Raw genomic sequence first — 25,475 nt, 5'->3', positions numbered from 1 at the left:
AAGATAAAGGAATGCACGGACAAGTGTGTGATATACAAGCGAAGATTAATTGCATCTGGATAAGTAGGTTTCCCTTTGAACTTTCCGGAGTGAACTTATATCGAATATACTCGATCAATCGGTAGATGTGATATCTTTGAACCGTCGAACTTTGTTGTATAACTAGACGACATAAGTCACACAATTAACCCTCAACCATCTATGGTTCTCACGGTTGTGTTCGTTTCAGCCATGAACACCGCCTGGTTTTGTGAATGCATAGAGAATGGGCATTTACCATCATTCCCCTTGAAGCGGCTTATACTTCACACTCACATAGGTGATTTCTAAACATGTGGCCCTATATACACACTATCTGGTCATGTTCTGCCAGACTTAGATAATCATTAAAGAACTTTAATGCTTTATAAACTCATTAAAAAGCCTTAAGGTTTTATCCTTGTTTCTGAACATTGTCATCATCACGAGAATGAGTTGAGTTATTTGACAATGTTGAACCGTCATTCATAACTTTGTTTGATCTCTTTGAACCTAGTTCTTGGGATCTCCAGTCTACTAGGTAGAGTTACCGCCATGATGACTTGTCCTAGGCCTTAACCCCATTCCCCTCGATGATCTTTCGACAGCCTCTCTAGATAGGCTTTTTATTAGCGGATCCGATACGTTATCTCTTGACTTTACGTAGTCAATAGTGATAACACCACTAGAGAGTAGTTGTCTAACGGTATTGTGTCGTCGTCGAATGTGACGCGATTTTCCGTTATACATAACGCTCCCTGCCCTACCTATTGTCGTTTGGCTATCACAATGTATACATATAGGTGCCAAAGGTTTGGGCCAAAATGGAATATCTTACAAGAATTTTTGGAGCCATTCAGCTTCTTCACCGGCCTTGTCTAAAGCTATAAATTCAGATTCCATTGTAGAGCGGGCGATGCATGTCTGTTTTGATGATTTCCAAGACACTGCTCCTCCACCAACGGTGAAAACACATCCACTCGTGGATTTAACTTCAGATGATCCGGTGATCCAGTTTGCATCACTATATCCCTCAATTACTGCGAGATATTTATTATAATGCAAAACATAGTTTTGGGTGTGTTTCAAATATCCCAAGACTCGTTTCATTGCCATCCAATGAGTTTGATTGGGATTACTCGTGAATCGACTCAGCTTGCTAATAGCACATGCTATATCTGGTCGTGTACAATTCATAATATACATCAAACTTCCCAAAACTCGTGCATGGTCCAATTGTGAGTCACTTTCACCTTCATTCTTTTGAAGTGCAAAACTTACATCAATTGGAGTCTTTGCAACATTGAAATTTAAATACTTGAACTTGTCAAGTACCTTTTCAATATAATGTGACTGTGATAATGCTAGACCTTGTGGAGTTTTATGGATCCTAATTCCTAAGATCAATTCAGCAACCCCTAAGTCTTTCATGTCAAATTTGCTAGCGAGCATACGCTTCATAGCATTTACATCGGCAATATCTCTACTCATTATCAACATGTCATCAGCATATAAACAAACAATGACTTCATGATTTGGAGTACTTTTAATGTAAACACATTTGTCACACTCATTAATCTTAAATCCATTTGCCAACATTGTTTGGTCAAATTTTGCATGCCATTGTTTGGGTGCTTATTTAAGTCCATAAAGTGACTTAACAAGTTTGCACACTTTCCTTTCTTTACCAGGAACCACAAAACCCTCAGGTTGTTCCATGTAAATTTCTTCCTCTAATTCTCCATTTAAGAAAGCTGTCTTGACATCCATTTGATGGATTTCAAGACCATGTACGGCCGCCAGTGCCACTGACACCCGAATAGATGTTATTCTTGTTACCGACGAGTATGTGTCAAAGTAATCAAGGCCTTCTTTTTGTCTATAACCTTTGACCACAAGTCTTGCCTTATATTTGTCAATAGTGCCATCAGCTTTCATTTTCCTTTTAAAAATCCATTTTGATCCTAAAGGTTTATTTCCAAGAGGAATATCAACCAATTCCCATGTATGGTTGTTCAAATTTGACTCAATCTCACTATTGACTGCCTCTTTCCAAAATGCTGAATCGGAAGATGACATCGCTGTTTTAAATGTTTGAGGCTCATTTTCAAGCAAGAATGTCAAAAAATCTGGTCCAAAGGAAGTATATGTTATTTGACGTTTGCTACGCCTTGGACTCTCTTCACTTGGTGTACTTTCCTTTGGTTCTTCCCGCGGTCGTTTAGATCTTTCACTTGACGACTCACATTCAGTTTTATACGGATAAATGTTTTCAAAGAATTCAGCATTATCTGATTCAATTACCGTATTAACATGAATTTCGGGATTGTCCGATTTGTGAACTAAAAACCGACAAGCTTTGTTGTTTGTAGCATAGCCAATAAAAACACAATCCACAGTTTTTGGTCCGATTTTTACCCTTTTGGGCAAAGGAACTTGGACCTTTGCTAAACACCCCCACACTTTGAAATATTTCAAGTTGGGTTTTCTTCCTTTCCATTGTTCATATGGAATAGATTGTGTTTTGTTGTGGTGCATCCTGTTGATTATTCGATTAGCTGTAAGGATAGCTTCCCCCCACAAGCTCTGCGGTAAACCGGAACTTATTAATAAACCATTCATCATCTCCTTTAATGTTTGGTTTTTCCTTTCCGTAATTCCATTTGATTGTGGTGTGTAGGGGGCAGTAGTTTGATGAATAATCCCTTATTCTAAACATATCTCTGCAAAAGGAGATTCGTATTCTCCACCCCTATCACTTCTAACCATTTTTATCTTTTTATTCAATTGGTTTTCCACTTTGTTCTTGTATTGCTTAAATGCATCAATTGTTTCATCCTTACTATTAAGCAAATACACATAACAATATCGAGTGCAATCGTCAATAAAAGTTATAAAATACTTTTTCCCACCGCGAGATGGTATTGACTTCATATCACATATATCTGTGTGGATTAAGTCTAAAGGATTTGAACTCTTATCAATAGACTTATATCGATGTTTAACAAACTTAGATTCAACACAGATTTCACATTTTGATTTATTACCCTCGATTTTAGGCAATACTTCTAAATTAATCAATTTCCGCAAGGTTTTGTAGTTGACATGTCCTAAACGAACATGCCATAAATCATTTGACTCCAATAAGTACGAAGCTGAATTCTTATTAATATTGTCAACAACCATTACATTGAGTTTGAAAAGGCCCTCGGTGAGGTAGCCCTTTGTCACGACCCAGCTAGGGGCCGCGACGGGTACCCGGGGCTAACCGCCGAGCACCATTCGCTTTGTTACTCATCTTACTCATGTAATGCCCTTTTTATCACATTTATACTCAAAGCATGGGAAAAATCATATTTCATATGAAAACATGAATACCTTTATATATATATGTGCCTTTAGGCTATCAAAATAATAAATGTACATATATCTGTAACAGCACCTCGTGAGACCATCTAACCCACACTACGCATCTACGAGCCTCTACTGACATACTGCATCTATGGACGGAACAAGACTCCGTCATGCCCAAAATATACATACATATACCAAAAGAATAATCATAAGCACCTCCGGACAATGGAGTGCTCTCAATCAGCTGACAGCTACTAGGAATCTGGGTCAAGCTCACCTCCCTGTCTACCTGTGGGCATGAACACAGCGTCCAAAGAAAACGGACGTCAGTACGAATGTTGTACTGAGTATGAGAGGCATAAATAACAACAAAACATGTATCAAGGAAATAAGAGAGGCATCAAATATGGAGCATCTGTAACTGATTGTAAATCATGCGAGAAGTAATGCATGTTGACTTACTTTTATACTCATCATCATCTCATGTATGCATAACATGTATATATGTATAAACTGCCCGACCATATAGGTACGGTGTGATAATCAATAACATTAGCCCGCGTCCGGGGTATCATCTCATGCCGCCCACTAGTGGTGTCTGCCCATGCCATCTGGCCATAGTGTATAGCTGCCCGCCTTGGCGGTGACTGCCCGGCCAAATAGGCGCGGTGTAATATCATCATCATATGCTCATCATGGTATGCTTATCATAACATGCTTATCATAGTACATGCGTAAGACTCAAGAACAAGTATACTCTGTCGGGGTGACGTAAGGTCGTGATCCCTCGATGTCATTATGGAACAATCATTGACATCCTGCCTCACCTTGAAGGAATTAGCATATAAGGTGAGTGTGAGCAACAAATAGCATCATTAACATTATGGGATCATCACATCATATGTATTAGGATCTCTATACTTTACTTATTACCTTGTATAGCTAATTATGGACATAGATTAATGCTTTCCGGAGCTTAGGAGATTCATGGATAAGAAAGAGATCCGTGCTATAAGATTCATGCCATAGAAATAAAGGACTAGCCTCACATACCTTTGTCGTTTAGCTAAGCTATCGTTCACTTGTTCTCCTTCGATATCACGTCGCTACCTTCGGGAGAGAATTCGAATTAATATTAGTTAATCGACTATAAAAACGTGTCGCTATTTCTAGGGAAAATTGGGCAGCACTTCCTTTGTTTTTACTACTTTTTCCGCGTTCTAATTCAACTCCCAAACATTTACAACAACACTCACAATATCGTGTCAACAATCGCCATTTACCTACATTTAGCAAAATCCACTATTTTTCTCCAATTTCTCCACATTTAGTGGTTATAGTTCGTTATCGCGTTTTCTCATATATAATACTTATTTCATGGCCTAAACACCATTTACAACGTTTTCATAATCATAGCATACCAACATTCATGATTCCATTCCACTACCATTCAATTATGACACTATTCACCCATTTAAGACCCATTTTCCATGCCTTTTTACAATTCAATCATCTTAGCTTTCCAACACCTTAAACAACATGATAAAGTCATGAAACTTACCTTGGATGGTGGTGGAACAAGCCTGGAGTGGAATCCTTCCTTTTGCACCAAAGCCCTACTTCACCTCTTTTGGGATTTCTTAGTTGGATGAACTCTACTTGTGTTTCACACACTTTGTTTCATGGATTTAATGTTGTTGATCATTGATTTCCTTGGTATTATTATGGTTGAAGTATTTGGAGAGTTTTCTAGAGGGTTCTTGAAGTGAAGAGTGGGAATGAAATGAAAAATGAGATGAAAGGGTCCCTTATATTTAAACTTGAAAGCTGGCCGACCATCTTTATACGGACCAACATACGGTCCGTATAATTTATACGGCCATATGTGTGGCCGTATATTTGGTCCAGTAGCTGATGGCCTCCTTGGCCAATTATACGGTCCCATATACGGCTGGTACAATTTATACGGTCCGTAGGTTGGACCGTATAATGCCTAGTGGTTCCGTTTTCATTCTCGTCGACTCGTTTGATCTCCGATCCTTATGGAACCTTCTTGGCACTTGTTAAACACTTTAATACCAACCTAAGGGACGTTATTAATTGTCTCTAAGACATCATTATATCATCACAGAATCGTTGCTCGTTATTCTTATCCGATGCACACTATGTGACTCGCTTTCCTTAATAACTTCCTTTCCTTACCTCGTATGCTTTTGAATTCTCGTTTTAGGGTCATCAAATACTATTTCTTACTCATCGAACATTGCATACCTTATGACCTTCATCCAACCTATTCACTGTACATGTACGGGGAATTTTCCAAGGTGTAACACCCTTTCCTATGAACATATCATTCTTACTTATTACAATTTTCTCACTAACCAGCACGCACTTAAACCTGTTTTTGACGAGTAGTCCGGCTGAAACTAAATTCTTCCTAATTGTTGGAACGTGCAGAACATTGTTGAGAGTCAGCACCTTGCCGGAAGTCATCTTCAAAAGTATCTTTCCATATCCTTCAACCTTGGTTGTTGCAGTATTTCCCATAAACAATTCCTCTTCGGGTCCAGCGGGAGCATAGGTTGCAAATGCTTCTTTAACAACGCAAACATGTCGAGTGGCACCAGAATCAAGCCACCACTCCTTTGGGTTTCCAACCAAATTGCACTCCAATAGCATTGCACACAGATCATCCATGTCATCATTCTTCTCCACCATATTGGCTTGTCCCTTTCCCTTGTCCTTTTTCGGGAGACGACAATCTGGGGCTTTGTGGCCAGCTTTCCCACAATTATAGCAATTGCCCTTGAATTTTTTCTTGTTATGCTCCTTACTCTTTCCAAAAGGTTTCTTCCTTTTCTTATTCTTTGGAGCAGCTTCTTCAACGATGTTCGCTCCCATAATCGTTGAATTTCCATGCGATTTCTTTTCAGCAACTTTATTATCTTCCTCAATCTTCAAGCGAATCACAAGATCTTCCAGCGACATTTCCTTACGCTTGTGTTTCAAATAGTTCTTGAAGTCTCTCCATGAAGGAGACAACTTCTCAATCATAGCAGACACTTGAAATGCCTCGTTGATCACCATACCTTCAGCAATAAGGTCATGGATAAGGACGTGGAGTTCTTGAACTTGGGTTCCAACAGTTTTACTGTCTGTCATCTTGTAGTCAAGAAACTTAGCAACCACGAATTTTTTCAAGCACGCATCTTCAGTTTTATACTTCTTTTGGAGTGCAAGCCATAATTCTTTTGAAGTTTTGGCAGAACTGTAGACATTATACAGATCATCATCTAGTACACTAAGGATGTATCCTTTACACAAAAAATATGCATGCTTCCAAGCCTCAGTAATCATAAAGCGCTGGTTTTCAGGCATTCCTTCTTCAGTAGCAGGAGGATTTTCATTTGTGAACTTCTGCATGCCTAGAGTAGTCAGCCAGAAGAACATTCTTTGCTACCATCCTTTGAAGTTGATACCAGAAAACATCCCTGGTTTCTCTGCCGGTGCCATCGCGTGTGCAACAGTTGGACGGCTTGACGATGCAACATTTGTCGGCCCAACAGTCACGCCAACAGTAGTACCAGCAGTCGCACCAATAGTACCAGTTTCATTAGGAGCATTAACATCACTTTCTGTTTCCATTCTTCGCTGTCAATAATTGACAAACTGTTTAATAAATGCCAAATGAAACAAAACAGTAAACATAGAAGATATATTTTTTTTCTGTTTTTCCAGAATCTGTTTCACGATGAAGTTTTTATGTTCTTCAAATTGCGCCATTGTTATGAACTTTAATAATCCAACGAAATTTTTATGTTCTTCAAGTTGGACTAGAAAAATTCCAACGGAGTAGAAAACCAGAAGGTTTTTAGTCTCCAAAACAGAATACAGATTAAAATATATAAACACTATAATTTCCTTAAGATTGTTAGCAATCTGTATTACGAAACAGTAACTTAGCAATATTTTCAGAAATCAGTAACTTTACAAAATCAGAAAGTATAAACCAATGTAAAACAGAATCTGAAAAAATAATCAGAAAAAGTATACGAAAATATCATGAAGGAACAGAAATCCAGCCCACTGAATGCACAGTGTGTCCTTAAGGAAATTATTCCCCTCAAGTACCCGAGGTTGAATGTGGAATATTTCCTCCCAGGATAGAAGGATTTCACTCACCGGTGTGTTGGTACCAAAAACTCCAATGTCAGGCGAACCAATTAATGGCAGTATATCACACAGAAGTAAACTTTTAAGAGAGTAGAAGAATAGAAAAATATCAGAAAATTCGTAAATAATAATTTGAATATTAACTGGAATTTATAGCCATTAATGCATTGGTTGGGAAGAGGTTTGCAGCTTTTCAGAAAGGTTTGCAACCTTTCAGAAAATATTCGTTTTAAAAATAAAACGGAGGGAAATTTAAATTAATTCGGGAAAGAAACGGATCGCGGGTCAGACACGCGGATCCGGGTCACTAACGGGTCAGGATCTGGAAATAATTAATTAAATTAAAATTAAAGGACTTTTGGTCCAAAAAGATTATCAATCAAATCATTTGACCAAATCCAAATCCGAGCCAAGCGACGACGACGGCGCGAGACCCTCTTCTTGACCCTTTTAGCAACAAGAAGGAGTGTTTCTACTTTTAAGTAGGAGAACTTTTCTTTCCACCACCTGTGAGGAACAAATGCTTATTTCATAAAGCAAAAGGGGACAACTCATTTTCCCTCCATTTCCCATTCAACCTATCTATTAAACCCAACAAAAACTGGAGTTGCTTTGAAGAACTTTAGAGGCAGAGAAAGTATTTGAGCTCTACATTCCAAAGGAAGAATAGTTGCTCACTTGCTCTACCACTGGAGGTATCAATTCCTGGAAATAATTCCCCTTTGGTCCGTTTGCTTTGTGATGATGCGAGGCAACTTGCTAATAGTTCTACAGCCTCTTTCATGCACCCATTTTGGCACAAGTTTTCTTGCTTTGCACATTCAACTGCAATAGGTTTTTGGAAGCTACTTGTGAGCAAAGGTGAAGATCTTATTTTATTTCACAATGAAACTTGGTATTCTAGTCCAAGAGAGGTGCCATCACTTGTACTAAGACAAGAATTATATAGATATATATAGATTCAAGAAGAATGGCTTATTACATACCAAAGTTCTATCGCGAATCTGCTTCTCACAGCAAGAATCCAGTTCTGTTACAAACAGAGTAAATATCTCAGATACCATGTTCCCTTTTGCACTGCAAAAATAATCCAAAACCAAATGAGTGGAACTAGTTAAAACCACTTATAAGTAGTCAAGATATAGATGTTAATATAGATGTTATTACTTTATTAAGAAATCAATTTCAACAAGAAACAGCAGACAGTAGATTAAAAAGATCACATATTCCTAATTTGAAATGATCACGTCACATCTAACCACGAATTAGTGCAAACAGTTTCGAGAGGAAAGAGCTTCTAACATTTGGTATAACAATCTAGCACTCAATATTTTTCAAGAAAATTGAAATATCAAGAGCCTTTAACTCCACTATAATTAGTGTTCTGTATTATCTGATGTAATAGGCAAGTTAACACAAAGAATTTGTTGCTTATTTTCACCTTCACGAGGGAACGTTGATTTGGGAATAATTACCCTTTGCCTTTTGTATGAGAACCTCCTCAAATGCATCTTCATCTACCCATAATAGCTCAGTAAAATCTTAATATTTGTAGTGTATACATCAGCAGAAGAAAAAAATCCGGAGAACACATACAATTAATAATTCAACTACAACATTAACACCACATACATCATTCCACATGAAAATCATTAAACAAAGTCAAAATCTTAAACTGGCTTGCAATAAAAGAATTAGGATGGAGCACCGGCTGTCAAAGCACTATTAGAAGTCGCTTTGCATATCTTTGCAGCTTGACTGGTCCCATCTCCGTTGACAGCATCCACGACTTCAACTTATTTCAAGACCTTCATTTGCATCAACTTTGTCAGATAACAATAGCACAAATACAAGAAAACAAAACATCATATTATATCATATCATATTATACTAAAAGTGGGAAGATTCTAAGGGCAAAGTTGAATTATCAATATGTCCATCAAAAGTTGATATTTTACCCTTTATCATTAGAAAAATAACCTCTTACTAAATACTTATTAAATTATTACTATATTAAACATGATTCATTGGTTTCCTATTAATTAGATGATAAGTTATATCTACATTGAACATGATATATCAGAACAAATGCTATTTAATCTTTTCAGTAATATCTTTACGTTTTCATCTCAAATTTATGAGTTAAAATGTTGACATTTAATCTTCATATTTATTCCATCTAAAGCTTATCATTTCCAGCTACTCAATTAACATTTTCATATACACTGTATATGAACCTAAAAGACGCAAATAAATGTAGAATTACGTGGGTCATCGATTTGAAGGGTATAATCGCTAATTTAATGCAATTATTTCTGGAAATCATATGAAAAGTCACTTTAAAGCTCTATATAATGAGGAAACAAAAAGCTAACAAGCAGACGGTAGCAAATCAACGTTTCCTCTCCTTCTCTATTATAAAACTACTTGCAATGATTATTTCTTCCTAGGAGTTATCATCTGAACGTTCTAAGACTAGCCCAGAAAATACAAATGGATTGAAGAAAAATAACAGGTTGTCTCTTATATTCTAAAGATTTCATGTTGCATTTCGAAAATCTCTAGAACTTGAGGACCAACAGATCTTTAATGTGGTGGTATAGAGCTACTGTTAGTGCTTGCTATAGTACATCAATGCTGGCTGGAATCCTTGATCAAGAAACCATCATGAAGTGACTATCTATGCTCCAGTGAATAGAGATGATAGTATTTAGAAGTTCTCATTCATCCAATAATGCTCTACCAAAATCAACAACAATTTCTATCTGTATTTGATTCTCCAAGTCTTCTGAGAATATTGAGGTAATGCCACATCAATGTTGGTGAGACAATTTTGGTGTTAGTCAATTGTTTTGAGAGAAAATCAAATTTTTTTGTTGTCAGATATAGCCATTAAAATTAAAGAATCCTCATGACTATATATTTATACTATGAATGGTGCACTGGCAATGTGAGAAAAAGGCTCTAAAATTTCGAATTTGATAAGTCTGAGCTAAATATTGCACTATATATGCTTGAGTTTTAAAAAGAAAATATAAATGTGAAACCCACTTACATTACCATGAAAGTAAGTTATTAAGTTTCTTAAGATTCTAATGTTTGTATGAGAATCCTTTTGATGCCTAGATCAAATTTTTTACATTTGTAAAATTAGCTTTATAACTTTCTATACATATATCTCTGATTCAAATTTTATGATTAAAAGTGTCATGAGTACATATGGTATAAGCAAAATTTGTAATATGCAAAAAATTAAAATTATAGGTTTATAATAATGATTAAATGCATTTATTATAACAATTTGAATTCCAATTTGTTGGAAGTTTTGTTAGTGATCGTTCCATTAAAAAAGTTGTAGTTTCTTGGAGGATAGGACAAGACACTTTTTCTTTTAACTTTATTTTATCACTCAAACACATTATCTAATGATTTTATTAAAAACTATTATGTATTAATGGGATACACTCGCAAAGCGCGTGCTCAGAAACTAGTCTATTAATAAATGCTTGTGAACTACTCAAACTTGTGACAAAAGAAAATATTCTGTCATGCAAGGGTTGTTGTTGAACTTGATTGAATCACATAAGAATGATTCTTGTGACCTAATGCAATGTTACATACTTTAGAAATGAGCAACTTAAATATCTAACATATTTCAGATGGACTTCTTTCCCTCAGAAGTGTATTGCTATTTGCTAAAGTTAGAGCATGATCATTACCTTTCGACAAGAAATCTGGTTTCTCCTCAACATCTTCAAACTCCTGCCCCAGCTTAACCAACTGTTGATCAAACTGTAACAAGTGCAGCATAAACTCCTCCGCAGATGCACTGGCCTGAAAAACCCACCAAAATTTTTACTTCATGGAGGAAGAACTAGTTCTGTAACTAATGCTTAATAGTTAAAACTAAGAACTCACAATTAATGCTTCAGGCAGTGGCACAAGGGTCTGAACATGGAATATCTGAAAGTTCTAGTTGTAATCCGCTTTCTCAATCAAGCATTATCGCGTTGTACAAGACAGCATACACATTTCAAGAAGGTTGCTTTACTTGAGGATCTACTGAAGACACAATCATACAATTAGATCTCATATTTATGTATCATCATATATATAACATGCAGAGTGCCAAGTATTTGAAGGAATGGTCATACGGAAATGTAGAAAGTTCATTTTTTTCCCCTACACTCTCAGTCTTGGATTGAAGCTCTACTTGGGGAAATGGATATTACCCTATAGAGGAGAATGTTTCCCTTACTTGGAATCTTGATATAGAAGCATGTACAGATTAAATTGAGAACTATGCCATTTTTTGCCAACTATCTGGGGATTGATGCTCAAGTATCACACAACTGCTAAAGAAATTTAGATATATGTCCTTATAAAAGACTCCGAAATTATTTTAAAAAAATAATACTTTATTTCAAAAAACCAATTTGGAGCCAATTCAATTGTAAAAAGAACGACCATAAATGAACAAATAAAAAAAAACAAATTATTAGTATAGCATAGAACTTAGAAGCTAACATTTGTTTCCAATGAAGACCTATAGTGTTTTCCTGTTAAGATAGCAGATGCTCATGCGGGTACCTATCAATCAACATTACTTTTCAGTGAATCAAATCTAAGTTGTTATGATCATTCATTGATGAGCTGGAGACTATTTAAACTACAGAAGCCATCCATCTTGTGAGGAGACTGGTGGAGCAGTATAGGGAGATGAAGAGGGACTTACACATGGTATTCATCGACCTAGAAAAAGCTTACGACAAAGTTCCAAGAGAGATCCTATGGAGATTCTTGGAGGCTAAAGGTGTACCTGTGGCGCACATTAGCGTGATCAAGGACATGTATAAGGGAGCCAAAACCAGGGTAAGGACAGTAGGAGGAGACTCAGAGCACTTTCCAGTTGTGATGGGGTTGCATCAAGGATCAACTCTTAGTCCGTTTTTATTTGCCTTGGTGATGGATGGATTGACGCGGCAAATTCAAGGTGAGGTGCCATGGTGTATGCTTTTCGCGGATGACATAGTCCTGATCGACGAGACTCGTAGCGGAGTTAACGCTAAGCTGGAGGGTTGGAGACATACTCTGGAGTCTAAAGGGTTTAAGCTGAGTAGGACCAAGACAGAGTACTTAGAGTGTAAGTTTAGTGAAGCACCTCAGGAGGCTGGCTTGGAAGTGAGGCTTGGTACCCAGGCCATCTAGAAAAAAAGTAGTTTCAAGTATCTTGGGTCTATTATGCAAGGCAGCGGGGAGATTGACGATGATGTCACACATCGTATTGGGGCAAGATGGATGAAATGGAGGCTTGCTTCCGGAGTGCTATGTGACAAGAAGGTGCCACCACAACTTAAGGGCAAGTTCTACAAAGTGGTGGTTAGACCGACTATGTTGTATGGGGCGGAGTGTTGGCCAGTTAAGATCTCTCACGTTCAAAAGATGAAAGTTTCCGAGATGAGAATGTTGAGATGGATGTGTGGCCACACCAGGAGTGACAGGATTAGGAATGAGGATATTCGGGACAAGGTGGGAGTGGCCACGGTGGAAGACAAGATGCGAGAAGCGAGATTGAGATGGTTTGAGCATGTGAAGAGGAGAGACACAGATGGTGCGGAGGTGTGAGAGGTTGGCCATAGATGGTTTCAGACGAGGTAGGGGTAGGCCGAAGAAGTATTAGGGATAGGTAATTAGACACGACATGGCGCAGTTACAGCTTACCGAGGACATGACCTTAGATAGAAGGGTTTGAAGGACCCAGATTAGGGTAGAAGGCTAATAGATAGTCTCGTTATCCTGTCTTATTAGTAGTCGTATTATCGCAGTATAATTTCTTGTGCTATGATTTCTGCTATTATCTGTTATTTCCTATGCTTTGATTATCCTATGTTATCTGTGTCGCTTGCGTTATTTCATTTCCATATCGCTTTGAATCTCTTAGCCTTATCTGACCTCTTTTTATGCTTTTTTTATTGAGTCGGGGGTCTTTCTAAAACAGCCGTCCTACCTTGGTAGGAGTAAGGTCTGCGTACACTCTACCCTCCCCAGACCCCACGTTGTGAGATTTCACTGGGTTGTTGTTGTTGTTGTGTTAGTCTTTAACTCACCATGGTTAATGATGGCTCAACACAAGCAGAGACAAGATGGAGAATCAATTGACAAAACTCACTACTGATATATACATCACCCATTGATGAGCTCCTGTCAAAGGGGAAACACGAAAGAAAACAAAAAGGAAAAAGAAGAAAAAATTTATTAGATTTCGAAGAAGACTTTGGACCTAATAGGTGAGAATTACACGAAAAGAGAGAGGACAACTTCATTACCAACTAGAATAAAACAAAGTCATGTGGTATATACCTATATTTAAGTTAAAACCCTGGACAGATTGAGCTGCAAAGTTTCTGAAGAGACTGGTGCCTCCAATTGTTGCTCTAAGAAAGAGCTCCCATGAATATTAGAAATGTGACCTTTGTTTCTTAGAAGAGGAGCAACTGGCTTCATCATGGCATTCACTATTGTCATATCTACTCTTCCTTGTCATAATGCAATGTTCTGTTGGTTCATCATTATTTTTCCTCATTTGTAGCAAGGCCTCGATCTCTGGTTCATCTTTATACAACAAACGAAATCCAAAATCTTTCATTTCTCCAAAACATAAACTAATAAGCCCATAGTCATTTGGTTCCAAACCCTATATTGAATGGTTGGATAAGGCAAGTTTCTGAGTGATCCATGACATCCCCTCATTGCATAAGGGAATCAAGTACGCTTTGGTTTCAATTAATCTGCCAGAGTAACATACAAAAAATCCCAAGAAGTTATCACGTACATACCAATTTTCAGGCAAATTGACTGATACACTTTTATCAATTCCCCGATGGTGGAACCAACTTGGGATATTGTTCCCTGTATTAAACACTCTTAGTGATAAGGAATCTGAAGCAGGGATATCATGTTGCAATGATGAGATATTCTGAAACAACGAATTACAGATCCAATCATTTCTCCAATCTGCATATATTGTATCTAATTGTTGGGGAAATTCTGGCAGCTTTGTAAGCCTCGCGCAATCTAATAAGTCCAAGGATCGAAGAGCAGAAAGTTGGGCTATGCTTCGAGGCAAATGCTCAAAATTATTTCCACCGAGATACAACTCTTTCAAAGAGGATAAACATCCAATGTCTTCTAGAAGTCCTCCATCTATTAAATTGCAGTAACTGAGATCCAGATGTTCCAATGAGTGTAATCCTTCCTTCACTTGAGGGAACACAAAGTACACTCCATCTTTGAGGCCCACTTGATTTTTTTTTTTTTGCAAAAGTCAAGAATTTAAGCTTGTTCAAGCGGATGATGGAAGACGGAGGTCGTGAAATTAGAGTGCATGTGGCATCAAGCATCTCCAAGTTTTCTAAATCCCCTATCTCTTCTGGCAAGATTTCAAGTTTTGAGCAATTCGACAAATCTAGCACCACCAAGCTTTTCAAGTTACAAATGCTGCTTGGAATTGTTACAAGGTTTTCAGAACCTCTCAAATCTAGGTACCTTATCCCACTCTTCAACTCCAAATTTATGCTTCCGAGGATTTATGGAAAACTTTCTAAACTAGACCACCCGTTTAGATACAAATATTCAAGGGAATTGATGCACGGAGCTGGAAACCTCTTAAGGCGTTCACAATTATGCAATTCTAGTCCAAAGAGCTTTTTGAGAAATCCCAAGGAATGATGAACCTCCTCAAGATTTATACAATTTGACAGATTCAAAATCTCCAAGTTTGGCATCCCCATGAAACCTGGCAACTCTTTAAGCCTCGTGCAATATGATAAGTCCAAGGATCGAAGAGCACCAAGCTGGGCTATGCTTCGAGGCAAATGCTCAAAATTATTTCCAGTGAGATTCAACTTTTTCAAAGAGGATAAGGATCTAATATCTTCCGGAAGTCCTCCATTTATTAAATTGCGGTAACTGAGATCCAGATTCTCCAATGAGAGTAACCCTTCATTCACTTGAGGGAACACAAAATACACTCCATCTTCTAGGCCTACTTCTGATTTTTCTTTTGCAAAACTCAAGAATTTAAGCTTGTTCAATCGGACAATGGAAGGCTGAGGTTGTGAGATTAGAGTATCTCTGGCATTAAGCCGCTCCAAGTTTTCTAAATCCCCCAAATGGGCCGTGGAAATAAGCGGTTAGGATATCGATTACAGACCTAGAACGGCTATTAAATCCCAAATTTTAGTCTCTTCTGGCAAGATTTCAAGTTTTGAGCAATCCGACACATTTAGCTCAAACAAACTTTTCAACTTACAAATACTGCTCGGAAGTGTCACAAGGTTTTCCAAACCTCTCAAATCTAGGTACCTTATCCCACTCTTCAACTCCAAATTTATGCTTCCGAGGATTTCTGGAAAACTTTCTAAACTGGAGCACCCCTTTAGATACAAATATTCAAAGGAATTGATGCACAGAGCTGGAAACCTCTTAAAGCGTTCACAATTATGCAATTCTAATCCAAAGAGCTTTTTGAGAAATCCCAAGGAATGATGAACCTCCTCAAGATTATACAATTTGACAAATTCAAAATCTCCAAGTTTGGCATCCCCATGAAACCTAGCAACTCTTTAAGCCTCGTGCAATATGATAAGTTCAAGGATCGAAGAGCACCAAGTTGGGCTATGCTTCGAGGCAAATGCTCAAAATTATTTCCAGTGAGATTCAACTTTTTCAAAAAGGATAAGGATCCAATGTCTTCCGGAAGTCCTCCATTTATTAAATTGCGGTAACTGACATCCAGATTCTCCAATGAGAGTAACCCTTCATTAACTTGAGGGAACACAAAGTACACTCTATCTTCTAGGCCTACTTCTGATTTTGCTTTTGCAAAACTCAAGAATTTAAGCTTGTTCAAATCGAACAACGGAAGGCGGAGGTTGTGAGATTAGAGTATCTCTGGTATCAAGCCACTCCAAGTTTTCTAAATCCCCTATCTCTTCTGGCAAGAATTCAAGTCTTGAAGATTTAGACTTACCAAACTTTTCAACCTACAGATGGTGCTTGGATGAGCTACAAGGTTAGCAAAAGAGCGTCCCGTCCTAATATTTAAATCCGTCTTCATTCTTCTGAGGGATGATAGTTCCCTTATCCCAGAGCCATGCGTGACAATCTCTAACTTCATCTTAGTTCTTCCAAAGTTCAGTATTTCTGGAAATTTCTCTAAATTATTGCAATCTTGTAGATCCAGAAACTCAAGAGATTGTCGTTAATACATGGAAACCTCTTAAGGCTTTTACAATACATTAAATTTATCTGAATGAGTTTTCCGGAACATCCCCGGGAATAGTGAACCTCTTCAAGATCACTACAATATTTTAGATACAAATACTCCAAATTTTGCATCCATGTGAAATCTGGTGTTTGCATCAGGTTTGTAGAGTAGCTGAGATCTAGCGTCCCTAGAGACGACAAATGCTGTTCAGAACACAAAAAGAATGAGATAGAAAAACAAGAAATGCCAGGTAAAAAGAATTATAAAAATGATATGGTGCTCCCTAGGATTTCAATAGTAAAAGATTTGGCTAGTGGGCTAACTATGAATCCAGAAACTATTTCGTTCCTTTTCATCTTTTCATTTGTATTTGTGGGCATCAGATGTTCTCTGTTTCTGGAATTTTAATGATTGTTACTAGTGTTCCTAAAACATAATAAAAGATTTACTCCCTTAGACCAGAAATAAATGTTAGCATTTGGATTATGAGGGTCAATACAAAATTTTATTTTATTTTTGTGAAATTAGAAACTATTTTTTTATATGGAAATTACATGTTCAAACTAAATAAAAGTGTAATATAAATAAGAAATGTTAAATTTATTTAGAAATGATTGAAAAAACTGTAGCTAAAGATAAAAGTGTTTTATTCTTTAAAATGGGAATTTATGTGTTGAACTCCAAAATATACAATTTAGGGAATGTTAGAAAGATTGAAGAAAACATTACAAAAGGATGTGTGTGTGTATCATTCTAGAAAATAGTTGTACAGAATGAACTCTGTTTGTTTCAATAAGTATTCCTTCGATCCCACTATGTACAACCTAGGATAAGATTCATTTCTTACCGGGAAATGTTGGAATGAGTTCTCAAAAATTGAGCTTATGAATTAAGAGCCTGTTTGGATTGGCTTACAGCTTAAAGCTGTTTGCAGCTTATAAGTTGAAAAAAATAAGTTGGGGTAGTCCAACTTATTTTTTTTGGCTTATAAGCTGTTTTCAGCTTATAAGCTGCTTTAGATAAACTAAGTCAAATGGGTCCAATTATTTTTTTGAGCTTATTTTAAGCATAAAATGACTTTAAGCTGGCCAGCCAAACACTCAAAAAAGCTAAAAACAGCTTATAAGCCAACTTATAAGCCAATCCAAACGGGCTCTAAGATATTGATGAGAAGATTTGGAAGAAGACATAAAGATCTTATAATAATATGAGAACAATAATATATAACACATTAATTTGAGCTTTTGGAATTAATACTTCCTTTGTCCAAATTTATGTGGCGGTATTTGACCGGTCACAAAGTTTAGAAAAGACTATTGAAACTTGTGGTCTGAAACAAGCCATAAAAATTTGTGTGGATATAAATCATCTTATAAAGATTTTTAAAATATAGAGAAGTTGTCAATTTTCTGGGACAACTACAAAGAAAAGTGTGTCACATATAATAGAACAGATGGAATAACTTTTTTCATTTAAGGCATGCATCATAATTACAGGACAAGCTAAAATGGAAAGTATCTCAAATAAAATGGCATGAAAGTGATAAATTTGCTCAATATCACTAAATTAAAGGACAACAATAGTTAGAAAGACAAAGAAATGGTAAAATACACAGATAGACACTTAAAAGTTGGTATTAACTGCTGCCAGATTGATGTCTTAACTATCCTTACGACCATATAGACACCTGTAAATCGTGCACACCCATGCCCGATTTCAATCGTTATGATATGTTAAATGAACCAATGAAGTAATGGCACGTGTAATTTAAAAAAAAATGTTATAGTACTTGTTACCGAAGGAAAGAACTACAATAATTTTTCAAGAACACCCATACTGCCCTTATTTCTTCTTGTCCCAAATCAAAAACCGCCATTCTCTCACAAATCTCTCCACAGGAAATAAGAAAGTGAAAGAAAGAAGAGATGAGCAAGAAAAAAATCCAAATGATTGTGAAAGTAGGTCTCTCTTCTTTTTAGAAAAAGCATGTTATTTCCATTCCAATGGAAGTTATGAAGAATTTATATGCTCTCTCTCTCTCAATTCGAGCATTTTGTGTTCTGTCATGACTTTTAACACACCCACAAAAAAAAAATCACATCCCTATGTTTTTAACTGTTGGAGTTAGTAAATAAATCACCCTACGGGAAGCAATTGTATGTCACGTGTGTTGTCAGGTCAGATTTAGGCATTCAAAAGACACTTATGTCAAAGGTGTACCTATGAACTATGATCACTTAGAAGAGTTAAGATGTCTGACAGTTGTTATCAACTTTGAGTGTCTATCTATGTATTTGACCAAAAGAAAAATAAAATTGTCATCTATTTTATACCTTTGTTCCAGTCCATAAATGATGCAGTGAACTCGAGTGGAGATCAAGACGAACAAGCCAGTTGGTTTCAAAATTTTCTGGCAATGATTCCCAAGGATATTGATAAAAGACAAACCAACGCAAGCTGTTGGGCAGGTACTCAATGGAGTCATCATGTGTAAGAAAATGCTTGATGTATAATATTCTAAGTCTTTTCATATTTTTCATGGATTTTTTGCTAAGGCATAGCTTTTGAATATGTTGTACCCAGATTAATTGCTTCCATTGCTTTTGTCCCCTGATAAAAGTATCATTAGTCTACAAAGTATAAGTTCAAATGTCGTATAAAATCTGCATGCTTATATGACTACTTTCGCACTCCTTGCAATGCCAAATTCGGTCATGTTTAGTATTGTTTATTATTGCACTTGAAGTTCTTGAAGAGCTAGAACCATTGAAAAAATTTAAGGTACAAATTAGTTAGGTCTTTCTTAAGAAATATGTCGCTTAAGAGAAATACTTGGAGCAGTTAATTCTATAATAATTTTATTTTCTAACAATACATCTTTTGAGAAGTTCTTTAGAGTCGAGTCAAAAAGTTTTTCATGCTGTGATATGATAGAATGAAATTGTAGTTGAAACAGTACCAATAATTGTCGTCATTTAACCAAAAAAATAATAATTAATGATCAAGTGAATTCCGGACTGAGGATTGGTGAGGTAAGTTTTGGCCCTCCTTACTTGTATTTTTCAATTTGAGGATTTTGTTAATGAAAGGTTACTCAGGGTAAATATCTGGCTGATATTAGTATAAAAAGGAACAACTGATTGAGTGAGTATGTACAAAATATCGTACAAATTGCAAGAATATGAAGCAAAAGGAACAAATAATTGGAATTGACTGCCTTATATGTCTTTGGAATATGAAATCTAGAAATTGATATGATTGCATTGTTTAGCTTACTTACTGTATCGTTGACTATCACTTCTTCGAAATCTTTAGCGTCCCATAGTCTGCTACGTTCGCCCAGATCTTTTTGTATTTTCACCACATATTTATCCATTTCTTGTATTAAGTCATGCATTTCAATCGTATCATTTTTAGAGATGAACACAAGAGATTTGTCAATTAGGACACTCAATCCGATATCAGCTCCAAAATCACAGCTCTCAAGTATTTGCATGATCTCGAATTTATTAATCCCTCTTAAGATACATGCAATATCGAGAAATATCTCCTGCTCTTCGCGCTCCAGCGAATCATAACTTATTTTGAGCTTTTCAATAATTTCTGGACTAGAGTTTTTCTTTATTCGGTCTGCAGCACTTCTCCACTTAGTTATATCCCTCTTGTGTAAGAAAGAACCCCACACTTTCAGGGCTAAAGGAAGGCCTTTGGCATGACTTACTACCTCCAATGTTAGCTTGTTTTCTTCGCGCTCCAGCGAATCATAACTTATTTTGAGCTTTTCAATAATTTCTGGACTAGAGTTTTTCTTTATTCGGTCTGCAGCACTTCTCCACTTAGTTATATCCCTCTTGTGTAAGAAAGAACCCCACACTTTCAGGGCTAAAGGAAGGCCTTTGGCATGACTTACTACCTCCAATGTTAGCTTCTCAAAACACGCAACTGGAACTTCTTCCTTAAAAGCATAATGATTGAACAGTTGAATAGCTTCGTGGTTAACTAATGTAGTCACTTCATATACTACATCATTCTTCCCCATCAAATGTTTGTCTCTAGTTGTTGCAGCCAAACCAACCAAGATCCCCTGCTAGGTATTCCGAATGGTCTTTGTGATCTATGTCATCAAGAACAAGTAGAACCTTCTTAAGACGAAGTCTACAAGCCATCATGTGCTTTCCATCCTTCTTATTATTCACATAATTATCTTTTTCCCTTAACAGTTCCGAGAGAAGAATATTTTGCAAAGAATGCATTCCACGTTTGTTTTCTTTAATATTCGCAATGAAACAAGCAGCTTCAAATTGAGACGAGAGAGTATCGAAAATGGCTCTTGCTATTGTCGTTTTACCAATTCCCCCCATGCCCCAGATCCCCACAATCCGAACATCTTCAATTTCCATCTCTAGTAGGAATTTTACTTTCTCTAAATGAGTATCTATTCCCACAACATTTTGCAAATAAGATACAGAAGTCTTGCATAATTTGGAGGAAATTTGGTCAACAATATGCCGAATACAAACTGATTCAATCCTACAAGAATAAGAAGATTACTGATATATACATGTAAGAAAGTCAAGCACATGAAGTACTTCAAATTGTACAGTCCATAATTATGATAAAAAGGACTAAGCACATAAATCAAATAAATCAAACTCCTGAAGAACCACTCCGTACTCCATTTGCTTCAAAACATGTGATGGTTCCACATCATAGAAGACCGGTATGATTCTTTGTACATTTTTGTCCTTCTTGCATTCCATGATCTTCACTAGTTCATTAAGCACCACCTCGATGTAGCATAATTCTTTGAGAAAACGACGAGAGCAACTTGAGACTCTTCGATAGCTTTCAAGAGTTCTTCTGGGATCGAATCGCCATGCTCTAGCCTTTTCTCGTCTTGTGAACATTCCCCTATTTTTCAAGCCTTGGTACAAGTGACCCGCAAATGTTTTTCGAGTATCTTCGCCTCCAAAACTTAGAAAGACATCATACTTCCATCGAGAAAAATGCAAAGATCTAACGGAAGAAGAAGATGCTGAAACCATGGATTCAATTGTAACTCCTAAAAGAAAATACAAATTGTGTGGTAATTAGATCGATTGAGAGAAGAAGTAGAAACAAATGAAAGGTGAATGTTTCTGTGAATTAAGCAGCTTCTTATTGCTCTACTCTAATATGTACACAAGACAGCCGAAAGTACAAGCCCATGAAGCTAAAAAAGATGAACTTTGTGAGAAAGAAAAAGAGAATCACATGGCCCTCTCCTTAATCATTACTGACTAATTTATTCATGAAAAGAGTGTTTTTGAAATTGTAAAATATGTTAATGGCTTTCTTCCTCACCGAAAGCAGACAAATTTGACTTTAAAAACACTATGGGTGCTACTTTTCTTTGGGCAGATGGAAAGGGAACAAAATAATCAATTTTTTGGAAAAAGAAGAATCACTCTTTTCTTTGTGCAGATGGCTTTCTTCCTCAGCTATGCTCATTTTCCTGTGCTGCTTTTTTTTTTTTTTTTTTTTTTCTGTGGGGGCGGGCGGATCGAGAGAGCAGGATTAATTGAATTCTATTACTTTTCAATTTTAACAAATTCTTTAGTTCCAACTTTTAACGTGACATGTTTAACATAAAAAATTAAAAGGTATTTTGATATATTTTAAATATTTTAATTTTTCATGAAAGTCGAAAAAATCTTCATCCAGCAAAATATTTCTCAGTCTTCAACACACTGATAACTGATTAATAACAATAATCTAAATAAAACATATAAAAATGAAACTTTACTCAACAAATTGTGAGCCTATTTATTTAAAATTGTAAAATATGTTAAACGAGTAAAAGATAATATCCGAGCAATTTCTTTATCACTGAAAGGACGGCTTGACTTTACTATAATTGAAGATAACAAAAAATTAAGAGCACTACTGGTCCTATTTTCTTTGTGGAGATGCAAAAGTGAAAACACAAAAAATGTTACTTTTCCGAAAGCAAATTTGTTAGTGCTTAATAAAGCAGCACTATGCAAATTTGTTAGTGCTTAATAAAGCAGCACCATGGTTTCTATATGTAAATTACCTTAATTCTCTTCTGAAAGAAAATAGTGCATCATCTTCTACGAATGTGGGAGCAATTTGCGCTGTTGGTCATAACATTCAGTATTGGAGGCAGGATTTTCACCAAGGAAGTTCAGAATATGAAGAAGTAAACACACAAAAATTACAAGATGAAAAATTTAGCGGGACGGCGAAGGGAAAAACTAACCTGAACCCGCTAAATTTTAACTCGTCTTGTCCTGCCCCGTATAACAATTCTTCCTACTTTTGCCCTACTCCATAGAGCGCTTCTTAAAATTTATTGTGTTTTTCTCCCTTCTAATTTGGAGTGTTCTATTTTATTTTAAACTTTTTATTTTTTTTCTTCGAATAAGTATCCTTTCAATCATATATTACTTTGAAAATCGATAAGATACTTAAAAAAAGTGTAAGGATTGACTTTCTAATATTATAATACATATTCAATACTCAATAAAAAATAAATAAATAAATAGAAAAAAGTACTCCACAAATGATAATGTCATAGTTGATAAGATTAACTACTCAATATAATTTGAACAAAAATTTCATTTTAACAATAGAGTACAAGTAGCAATATTCAAAATCAATTTGCAAAATCTTATGTGCCCAGATTTTTTAAGTTGAAAAGGCCTTTATTATTTAATAATTATGATGTTTAAAAGTTGATGAAGGCTTTGTTTGCAACGACTTAGAAAAGTTAAAACGAAAAGACCAACCCAGAACAGCTATCAGAGCAATGAGGTGGGATGTTCAGTTATTACTTATAGATAGAATAGTTAGGACTAAATGTGCTCCCTTATTTGACTATTTCAATTACTCATTTGAATAGCCATTATTGGTTGTTATTACAATTTTATATTTGAACGTTGATGTTAATCATCTGTTCACTAATTTTCCTATAAATATATATTATCAACTCTTTTCATAGGTGTGAGAAAAGATACGAACACATGTACTTTCACTTATATTTTTGTACTGAGTTTTCTTCTTTGTGAAATCTTTGTTAGATTTTGGCTCCTAGTTTTGTACTAGAAGAGCTTGTTGAATCCTGGGGGATACTGTTACACCCCGTATCTTAGAACTCATGTCAATAGATCTTTAGCGGAAAAGCTGAAGGTTTGAACGTTTTGCGAAAATGGTTGATAGGCCTACTTCGGGCAGCCATAAATCCTTGATTAGTTGGAAATTTGGGAAAGTACCCTTAATAAAAGTTGTAGTATGTAGAAATACCTTTCTAACGATATATGGACCAGGCCAATGAGAGATTGGAGCAAGGAGATGTGATCGTCTCAATATGGCTAATAGTAAGGCACTTAAAATTCTATAGAATCGGCTTAGTTTTCGATACGTTTGTATTACGGTCACATTTCGTGAAAATCCGTTGAGAATTGGAGAAAACTTAAAACATGAAAGTTGTAGCTCCTTGAAATAGCTTTCCAACGGTATATTGTGGATCCCAAACAGAGCTCTGTACAAGAAGTTATGACCATTTTACCTAACACTGCATAGAACCAACACACGTCGCTTTTCAGGGCGCGTGCGATGGCCCCGCGTCGCGGGCCGATCGCACAAAAACACCCTCTCTGAGTATCGACCTGCAGAATGTCGCGCGATGCACGTGCGTCGCGGACCCATCGCATAACATGTCGGGTTTCGGGTTAAAAGTCGGGATTTCGCGTTTTAAGTTATATTTAACCTTGGGGTTTATTTTCGTAACACCCCTAGTCACGAAAATTACCCTAAAGTCAGGGAGAACAAGTCCCAAGCCTCAAGAACCCTACAAGGTAAGTTTTATCATGATTCTAGGTTGAATTCAAGTCCCTAATCTCTTTCTAACTTGAGTAAACCCTTCTAATCAATAGAGTTGTGAGTGGAACATTATTGTTGGGCGTGGAAACCCTAGGATCAAGAGGATTGAACGTCAAAAAGATAATGTTTCTACACTCAAATCATTCATAATAGTGAATTGATGAGTTCTTGGGAGAATAGTAAATGGGTTTAGTAAAGAGAATTACATGAACTATAGTAGGGCTTTGAATTATTGACTTGAGATTGTTATAATGCTATGGGTGATGGAGAGTGATGTTAATTACATCTAATTGAGATTGTAGAATCACCTAGAAGTAATAGAATGGGAATTGGGTGAAGAAACACCATTAATGGAGATTGTGGAGCTTTATGCACACTAAGTGTTTGATAAAATGCTTAGATAACCAAAGCATGAATATTATTGCTACTTTAAAATCCCTTTGACTTGTATTGATATAGATCAAAGTTGAAAGGGTTGACGAACATTGTATTAAGCTCAAAGGCTGGAATTAAGGTATGTGAGGCTAACTATCTACGTTAGGGAATATTCATGATTCTCCCTACGCCTCATTCTTCATACTTGTCAGCAATTTGACTCAGAATATAGTTTAGCCCTAGTTTCATGATATGATATAGAACTGTTATCTTCTAGGGTTGCAGTTACAGAATTCGTTCATGGTTGTCACTTTGAACATCATGAACTCAGCACGTAATCTTTATAGACTTATGCATTGTTATCACATGAGTCTCAGTCAGTGTATAACCCGTTATTTGCATG

General features: G+C 36.4%; 1 long non-coding RNA gene and 1 pseudogene across 1 annotated transcript; both read right to left on the bottom strand.

Moving 5' to 3' along the window:
- Nucleotides 1–9,011: 9,011 nt before the first annotated feature.
- LOC132615711 (uncharacterized) lies at nt 9,012–11,602 on the bottom strand. Its single transcript, XR_009572806.1, has 3 exons — nt 11,464–11,602; nt 11,265–11,379; nt 9,012–9,353 (listed from the first exon to the last, which is right to left on the bottom strand). It is a non-coding gene; the product is annotated as an uncharacterized LOC132615711 (long non-coding RNA).
- A 2,309-nt stretch (nt 11,603–13,911) lies between these two features.
- Nucleotides 13,912–22,730, bottom strand: LOC132615656 (TMV resistance protein N-like; annotated as a pseudogene).
- Between the last annotated feature and the right edge of the window lie 2,745 nt (nt 22,731–25,475).

The sequence above is a fragment of the Lycium barbarum genome, chromosome 10 (genome assembly GCF_019175385.1).
Source record: "Lycium barbarum isolate Lr01 chromosome 10, ASM1917538v2, whole genome shotgun sequence".
Lineage (NCBI taxonomy): Eukaryota > Viridiplantae > Streptophyta > Magnoliopsida > Solanales > Solanaceae > Lycium > Lycium barbarum.
Note: the sequence above shows the minus strand (reverse complement) of the source record. Positions and strands in the feature narration are given on the sequence as shown.